Below are 9,678 nucleotides of genomic sequence, written 5' to 3'. Positions count from 1 at the left end.
GGTACCTATCGACAGTAGGTCGACTAGTGGGTAGTATAGGCGAAATCGAACCATTGGCTTTGCAAATACGAGTCCAATGTTCAATTAAAGAGTTACTCTACCTATATATATATATAATATATATATATATATATATATTATATATATATATATATATATATATATATATATACACACACACACACACACACACACACATATATATATATATATATATATATATATATATATATATATATATATATATATATACATTAGGCCACAAATATCGTATATTTTATTTTCCAGTCCAGTGTACCTCAGAAATAACGCATACCAAAGGGGAATTATAATTGTCAAGTGCCTCTTACTTTCTTCATGGCTCAGTGGTCAGAGCCACTGTGCATCGTTCAAATCCTACCGTTGACGAAGCCCTTAATAATTTTAATTCCCGTTGGGTGTAAGTTATTCCAGATTAATTGTGAATTAGATATTAAACATTATTTGCATGTGCTTGTGCCCGTGCGGACGCGTCTGCGTGTGTGTGTGTGTGTGTGATTTTAAGTGCTCTGGAACTGCATATTGTTATTCCGAGAAGGAAGGGGTGACGAGGGGGGGGGGGGGGGTGGGGGGGCGTTAACTTTGTTTAATGGCTACACAAGCGACGCGTCATTTGACAGCAACAGAAAGGAATTTATAGCCAAGGGAAGAAAACGAAGTGAGGGATATGATGAATAGGTTTATCCGTGAAATTATTCAAGAATGTTTGAATGCAATGTATCGCGTTTAGTGCTTAACGCCCACTTGAATCACAGCTTCATATGTCTGCTCGATGAAACCGTTGTGTTGTTAAAAGCACCATTGGTTTTCTTCGGCGCTGTTGCTTCCACGAGCGTGAGAATGAATTATTTTGATCCCATTTTCTATCCTGTTCTGTTTATCCCTGGCGTGTGAACAATAAGAAGTTATCATCGAAGGGGGTTAGAGCGAGGCCACCGAGAGAGACGGTGGCTTTGGTTAGAGCCGTCAGTGTACCTCATGCAGTGCACTGTAGGCACTACTTCGAATTCTTTGCAGTATCCCTTCGGCCCTAGCTGCAACCTCCTTTCCATTCCTTTTACTCTAGCCCCGTTCGCATTCTGTTTCTTCCATCTTACTTACTTTCCACCTTCTCCTAACTATTGATTCTTATTGCAACTGCTTTGAGGTTTTCCTTCTGTTACTCTTGTAACCTCTTACTCTCAATCTTCCTTTCAGCGCTGAATGACCACAGGTCCCAGCACTTGGCTAAATTGTTTAAAATATTCTATTCTACTTGCTGAAAATAGGCCATGAAATTAACTCTCCGTTTAGTTTAATTCCCACTGGCCCTCTGATAGACTCGTGTGCAGCCTGAGAGATAATGGTAGATTTTACAATCTTCCTACTACCAACTGCTCTTGAAAAACAACGGGGCCCCATTCCCGTTTGTGCTCTTGAAAAATTTCTCCCCAACGGACGAATATCCCGTAACTCGCGAAGATCAATTTTGCTGATAGTTTATGCTTCGCTGATTTTTGTGCAGTGGGCTACCAGTCTTATATGCACACGGAGTCAGCTTTATTTGATTTAGATATGCATTGATTGGCGAACTACCGGTTTTTAGGGTAGCCAGGAAAAGAAATGAACGAATTGTCGGAGTTGAGGTGTTCAGTAACTTTTAATTTTTTCTTTATAAAGGGATCTTTTGTTGCTGAAGCTTATTTGTATATTATCTGAGGTACCTTTATTGTTTATATGATTTGCTTTGTTGATGGCTTTTTTATTTTGGATTTTTATGATAGATAGAATAACTGCGTCAGATGTTGACTCATTATCCCAAAATCATGATAACAAATGAGTGTAAAAGCCTATTTCGAGTTTTCTCCAGTGATCAAAATACTTACATATAATGACATTTAAGTTTGTTAAAGCAAACATGGCTGAATTGCGTGAAAAATCACCAGGTCTTTCGAGCATCATATTTTATAGCTGACGAGAGTCTCCTTTGCTCATCTCACGAATAGATATATTTCTGGAAAGTTGAAGTTGCGATGATGAATATTTCTTAGTATCTCCGCTATATTTTTTTTTTTTTTGAAAAAGAAACGACTGAGTAGAAATATGCTTTAGTGCCTATATAAAGTTACCCAGGATAAGATCACTTTTCGTGTTGCAAGGAGAGAGAGAGAGAGAGAGAGAGAGAGAGAGAGAGAGAGAGAGAGAGAGCTTTTGTTTTTGTTATCGCCAAGAAAAGATCGTCGTATTGCTAACGATTAACTTTGGACGGTAAGATCAAAGTCCGATTAAATACAACTCTACCCTCAGTGGTTTTTATTTTATTTAAGATTAAAGTCAGCCATGATTGTGTACCTGGCACCGCAACACCACAAGCCACCATGGCCGGCAGAGAGTTTTATGGGCCGTGGCTGAGAGTTTCTTACAGCCTTATACGTTGTACAGAAAACTCGCTTGTGCCGGAGAAACTGCGGCACATTTTCAACTGGTTTTGTTCTGCACAAACGCGCAGACATTTGCTAGACTCCTTATGTACTGTGTGTATTCTCGTAATCGCTAGCATTTACTTGCCATTGAGACGCCGTCAGTTAGAAACATTTTTTATCCTTGAGAGCATCAATTACAGACAATGTTTTGTTGTATGTAAACATAATTTTTATTTAATCTTGATCGCTTTAATGATGCAAAATCTGATTATAAGAAAAAAACAGGTGTAAAGAATTAAATGCTTCTCTCTTCACTTTTACTCGTTGTTTAGAGGCTCCTGTTTAGCAAATAAGTTCTTTTTCTGTGGATAATTTGTCAGATGCCGACAGTTCTTTGGTAATCTATCACTTACCAGTTTTTCCTTGTCCTCTCCTTTCATCATTGATTCTCGTCTTTATTTTATTTATCTAGTATAGTCGATTCACCTAAAGTGGATTCTTGTGCATATGAGACCTTTGTTAGCCTCTGATTGGCTGGTACCGGGAAGTAGGCCACTCGCTCAGTGTCTCATTATTTTCGTCTGTGGCTTAGAAAACTAACAATAAGTTTATATTTCTTCATACCATAGGATTCGGTATCAATTGTACAATTAAGTCATCTTTTCCTGAAATCAATAACATAAAACGCAAAGGAATTACGAGTAAAAGTGAAGAGAGAAGCATTTAACTCTTTATACCTGTTTTTTTCTTATCATCTGATTTTGCATCATTAAAGCGATCAAGATTAAATAAAAATTATTTTTACATACAACAAATTCTCCCTGAATACGCTGGTGCTTTCAGATTTTAGATCTGCGTGATATGTAAAGGGAAAATGAAGAATACGTCTTATTATGTTGCATCCGCAAATGATTCAAGTTTGACGTGATTCAAGATTGACGGTATTGCCGAGAGAATGTCATCTGCAAGACATCGTTGCGTTTGTCGTCTCAGCAAGAGATTTGAGTTGCCAGTTAGCGATATAAGAAGGTTGCAGTTTCGACAATATTGACTGTTATATCATTACATTTTCTGCAATTAAATACACAGAATTCCCATTAACATTTTCCAATATCATATAGTATGTCTGTACATATCTGATAAGAAAAACATAATATAATCAGATGGATGCATCTGGTATCGTTAGCTCAGATCTAGGCGCGCCGCGGGGATTTCAGTGCAGCAAAGAAGTTGAACTCTGTGGACAGACTTCGCACTCTTCAACTCGGCCTAAGCTTTAATCAGGTTGTTTCAGAAAATTTTTTCTAATTTTATTATATGAATACATTTTCAAAACAAACAGATATTAGAGACTTATTTGAGTAATATGAAATAATAATCTCAGTGAAGTAATGAATAACAAAGAATTAAGAAAGATTGACTTCCTTTCAGACTGAGTCAAGTACGGATGCAACATTTTAAGACATGTTCTTAATTTTCTCTTCACATATTACATGCATCTAAAATCTGAAAGCAACAGCGTATTCAGGGTGATTTTATTGTATGAAAATACAAGTTTTATTTTATCATGATCACATGAATTATTCAAAATCCGATGATAAATAAAAACATGTATAAAGAATGAAGTGTTTCTCTCTTCACTTATACTCGTTGTGATTCCTTTGTTTTATTTTATTGATTTCAGGAAAAGATTATTTAGTTGTATAATTAATACCGAATCCTTTGGTATGACCAAAACTGTCCTATCTTTTGCAAAACGTTAGATAAATGAAGAAATATAAACATATTGCTTGTTCTCTAAGCTACAAACGAAAATATGACACAATGTGCGAGCAGCCTACCTCCCGTTACCTGCCAATCAGAGGCCGCCAAACAAACATCTCGTAGGCACAAGACTCCACCTTAAGTGAATCGACTATAGTAATTCCATATCCCTTTTCTAACATCAGAAAAAATCCAACATTTTAGGTACGACCAACTTTTCAAGCCTGTGATGTCGCTTGATCAGTGAACCGCTGACTGATGTCTTCTGTTTTGTAATTGTTGAATGAATATTCACAAGGAATAAACCTAAAAGGCCAATGAAAGAGTGAATAATAAATAAGTAAAATGTAAAGGTAAATCTTCTGGCTGATAAATATGTCCGCATGAACTGCAATACATCTTACAGAATTTGCCGTTGACTTCATAATCCCAAATATTTCATTACTGACTCATCATTTCTAAACACGTCGTTTTAACGGCTCATAAACTAAGGCTTAAATCGATAAGCAACTTGTTACAGCTTTACAAGTCGAAGAAATCTGTATTTCAAAAGCAAAACTAATATTTCTTGTAGATAGATTTCTTCATAGGAGTTGGCTTGCGCAAGAGTTAAGAAACTATAAATACGTTTCGGAGACTCAAGATTTAATGCTAAAAGTTTTTCATATGAAACAAGTCAACGTCTTTGCTTTCATTCAGACCGTTAATACTGTGGAACTAAATATCATCGACGGATGATACATACGACATGATTTTACACCATGAATAATGACTCATTTTTGCACAACGTGAATCGTTCTCATTTCCTTTAACGGGTATGTCAGGTACAGTATTAACATGTTTTTTCTGGGGGGGGAAAAGCCGACTTTGTTCCTTCAGGTTCAGTAGACTTCGTTGTTCAAAGATTTTTGCAGCGGAAGGAACTGATGGAGTTTTTCCATCGCTTACTTGCACTTAGCGGGAAAGGCTTTGATCTTAACACTGTCAACACTGAATATTCCATGTAATGCTATGACAGAAAACAGGATGCATAAGCTTGTTTAAGCGCATTGTGCATATTGATGGTGTAGAGAGAAATAAGTTCATATATATATATATATATATATATATATATATATATATATATATATATATATTATATTAATCATCTTGAAAATCTCTCTTAACCACTTGACGAATTCGAGAGGTTACGCAGAGGCCGCTGTAGCTATTAGAGATGCAAGTGACGTACATTATATATGTATAAATATACATATAAATACATATATAAGTATATATATACATATATATGTTTATATATACATATATATGTATATATATACGCATACATACTAGCTGACCAACCTTGTGCTGCCCGAGAAAACTCTTAATGATAACCAACAAACTGTCTCTCTCTCTCTCTCTCTCTCTCTCTCTCTCTCTCTCTCTCTCTCTCTTTCCTGTTAAGATAGTTGTTCTAGTTACATTGCCCAACATTTTTTTTACATTTTATATTTCACCATTTCTCACCCCCATTCCTATTGGGGCTGAACTTGGACATGAAAGGTACCGGGAGTGTCTCTCTTCATCCCAGCGACCTCAAAATCTATGGAATAGACACTGATATACATAATTTTTGTCATTTTCTTTCTTACTCCTTCTCACCACCCATTACTATCGGGGCTGAACTTGGACTTGAAGGGCATTGGGAGTGTCACTATTCATCTCAGCAACCTCAAAAGCTATGGATTAAACACTAATATCAGTCATTTCCTGTTATTTTTATATGTCACACCCTTCCCACCCCATTCTCACCCTCTTTTTCTATCAAGGCTAAACTTGGTCTTATAGGACATCAGAAGTCTCACCTTAATAATTGTGAATTAGACATTAATATCCTTCGTTTTTGTATTTTTTTACATGCCACCCCCTTCCCACCCATTTACAGCCCCCTCCTTATTGGGGCTGAATTTGGACTTGAACGGCATCAGGAGTGTTACTATTATTTGTTGTTTTCGGTTATTTTTACGTCACCCCGTTCTCACCCCTTTCCACACCCCTCTCTATTGGGGCTGAACTTGGACTTGAAGCACCTTGGGAGTGTCACTGTCTATCTCAGCAACCTCAAAAACTGTGGATTAGACACTAATATCTGTCAGTTTGTTATTTTTATTTTCACCCCTTTCCCACACCTCCCCCCTTTTGGTGCCTGTGATGTCTTACCCCACAGTATTCTTTCCCCAGTACTAAGTTATACATAACCAAGTTTCGTTGAAATTGCTCAATGTGTGTAAAAGGGTATGTGGCACAAACACACATAGATACATCCTTTTATTGTATTATATTGAATTTTGGGTGGTTTTCTGGACTTTTTATTGTAATAGGAATGAGGAAAACCTGAAAACCCAAAATTTTAAATGAATTTTCAGTAACTGATTATATATTCATTTTTCCGTAGTGCTTGTGAAAAAAGTTGTTTCTCTCTCTCTCTCTCTCTCTATTCCACTTGGCATAGTGGAGGTGTAATGTACATAGTCTTTTTTGTATTTTCTCAATAATGATAATAATATAATCATAATAACTAGGTAGATTATATATCGCTTTTCACCAGGGACATCCCTTTTCAGCGAAATGGGAAAGATAGGCAAGGAAAAATACTTCCAGTAATGGTGATGCTGGCAGTCTATTAGTGAATTGAATCTACAAATCCCATGTGGATGAGTACGATCCTGAAACCAGTGTAGGGAAACGTAATAATAATAAACAAGTGAAAAATGCGCCGAGGTTTCTTCTACGCTTAATGCTGTATAAAACTATCAGCTACAACCGGTAACGCTTCATTTGCTCCCCAAATGCACGCCTCCGGAAAGCGCTGCCAGACGCACGATCCATGGCTAACTTTAACCTTGAATTAAGATGAAAATAAAAACTACCCAGAGTAAAGGGTTGCAATTTGGTATAACTGATGATTGGAGGGTGGCTGATTAACACACCAATTTGCAGCCCTCTAACCTCAGTAGCTTTTAACATCTGGGGGCTGACAGAAAAATTATGTACGGACAGGCAAACAGCCATCTCAATAGTTTTCTTTTACAGAAAACTAAAATATGTAAGAAAAAGAAAGAAATGACGTGATTACGCAAGTAAATCATCTGCTAGCACAGATAAACACGTAAATATAAACGTATTTTATTAAATATACAACTCAGACTGTATGTTATTATACAGCACGAAAGCTCAGTAGAGTTCAGATTCAATTGTTCTTATGAATATTAATGAGTCAAACAAGGTACCTTATGTAAGTAAGATACTCATATAAATATTTTCGGTACAAATGATGCCCGTCATTATTATTATTATTTATATTGTATTTTGATTATTGTTGGTGTCGAACCTTATGACAGTGGCATATTGGGACAAAATTTAGAATACGTCTTTTTTAGAGGAGGGAAAATATAAGAAATTGAGCCACCCAACAGGGAGAGAATTACTGTAAAACCATAATCAGTATTTCTTAAGCAACAGCGATGAACAAGAGAACTTTGGGCGACCAAGCGATGTACCCATTTTTTGGGGACACCAAACACTGCACTTTGAAGTATGTGAGTTTTCCAGAACGGGTTTATATGTATATGTGTGTGTATGTATGTATCAATATATATATATATATATATATATATATATATATATATATATTATCATCATCATCAGCCGTTGCTAGTCCACTACAGGACAAAGGCCTCAGACATGTACTTCTACTTCCTTCTGTTTATGGTCATCAATCCGCAATCTCTAGGTACCCATTCTCTTATTCTTTTCGTCCGCCTATTATCTGACATTCTTATTTATTATATGTCCTGCCCACGCCATTTCTTTTTCTTACTTTAGTTTGCTCTCGTATCCATGTTGCTCCTTTTCTGTTTCTTAGTGTAATTCCCATCATTATTCTTTCCATAGCTCTTTGAGTTGTAACTAGCTTATCCTCTAAGACTTTAGTAAGGCTCCAAGTTTGTGATGCGTAAGTTAATACTGGTAGGATCATCTGATTAAATATTTTTCTTTTTAGAGAAAGTGGCATTTTACTTTTCATAATGTCATTTTGTTTACCAAAAGCTCTCCATCCCATGCTTATCGTTCTTTCAATTTCGGTCTCATGTCTTGGGGAAACACTTACTGTCTGTCCTAAATACGAATATTCATTAACAATCTCTAGAGGTTAGTCCATAGCCCTTATTTGTTGTCTCTCTGCATTTTCATTGAACATTATCTTAGTTTTACTCATATTCATTTTCAATCCTACATTTCTACTTTCTCTATTCAAATTTTCTATCATCTTTTGTTTATATCTATGTATATATATATATATATATATATATATATATATATATATATATATGTGTGTGTGTGTGTGTGTGTGTGTGTGTGTGTGTCTATGTGTGTTTGTGTGCGAGTATAAAAGGAGGAGGGAAGCCTCCTGTTTCCCCACCCAACCCCCTCCCGTTTCCACGCACTCCCTCATGCAATATTCAAGAGGTGTTGATACAACCTTTGAAATCTCCCATAGTTAGTGATATATTGACATGCATAATGTGCTTTGCATTTAATGAAATTAACGGGACGTGAGTTGACCCTCTCTCCGTTTTCATTGTTTACCCAGCTTTTATGGCATTAATCTCTGCATTTCATTCATCATCATACATCACTCACTTTCGCATCCAAATGACAATGTGTTGTGTTTAGTTGGAGATCATCTATACTGATACGCTACAGTAAAATGTGTTTGGTGTTTAGATACAATTTATGTGAAGACGATATTGTCTCTTTTTCCCAAGGGGTGAGAGGAAATGGTGATCTTTGTCTGTGCACTTTCGTTAGAATATTTCCAAACTATATAGAAAATTTTTTTCTATTAAATCATACGACTAAGATTTCAAACCAGTCCTACATTTTTTCTGAGAAAAGAAATTATTGCACCCATATGAAGGTTTTTCCCGAAAAAAAAAAACAGCGTTTCAATCATTCTATTTATTTCTCTAAACTCGAACTTTGAAAGACTCATACCCTTTTAGCTTCTTGCAGTTGCATATTTGTTGTATTATGCGTATTTCAACGGTTGTAGGTAAAAAAAATTAATCTTGTTCAGAGAGGGCGGAAGTACAAATGAGTTATTTGGACAAATTCACCCATACGATCGTCATTTAAATTAAAGTCAGCTCTAGACTTCAAGAACAATATATGAAATCTTCGCTATGTTACTAAAATGAGACAAATTGAAAGTTGGCGATATATATAAACTGTACGGTAAACCAGCGGAATTCACTCTCTCATCAAGTACGATCAGCTCACAGCCTGAGGGACCAAAGTTCGTCTTTCGAACCAGAAAAGGAAAGACGAATGTCTGGGATCTCTAAAATCTGGTATGCCTGTGAATCAGGTAAGAGTAAACTGCCTTGGGTTGCCGTTAAGGGGGGACAGCAAGGTGGGCACGCCCCGT

Source organism: Macrobrachium nipponense, chromosome 29 (genome assembly GCF_015104395.2).
Source record: "Macrobrachium nipponense isolate FS-2020 chromosome 29, ASM1510439v2, whole genome shotgun sequence".
NCBI classification, from domain to species: Eukaryota; Metazoa; Arthropoda; class Malacostraca; order Decapoda; family Palaemonidae; genus Macrobrachium; species Macrobrachium nipponense.
Note: the sequence above shows the minus strand (reverse complement) of the source record.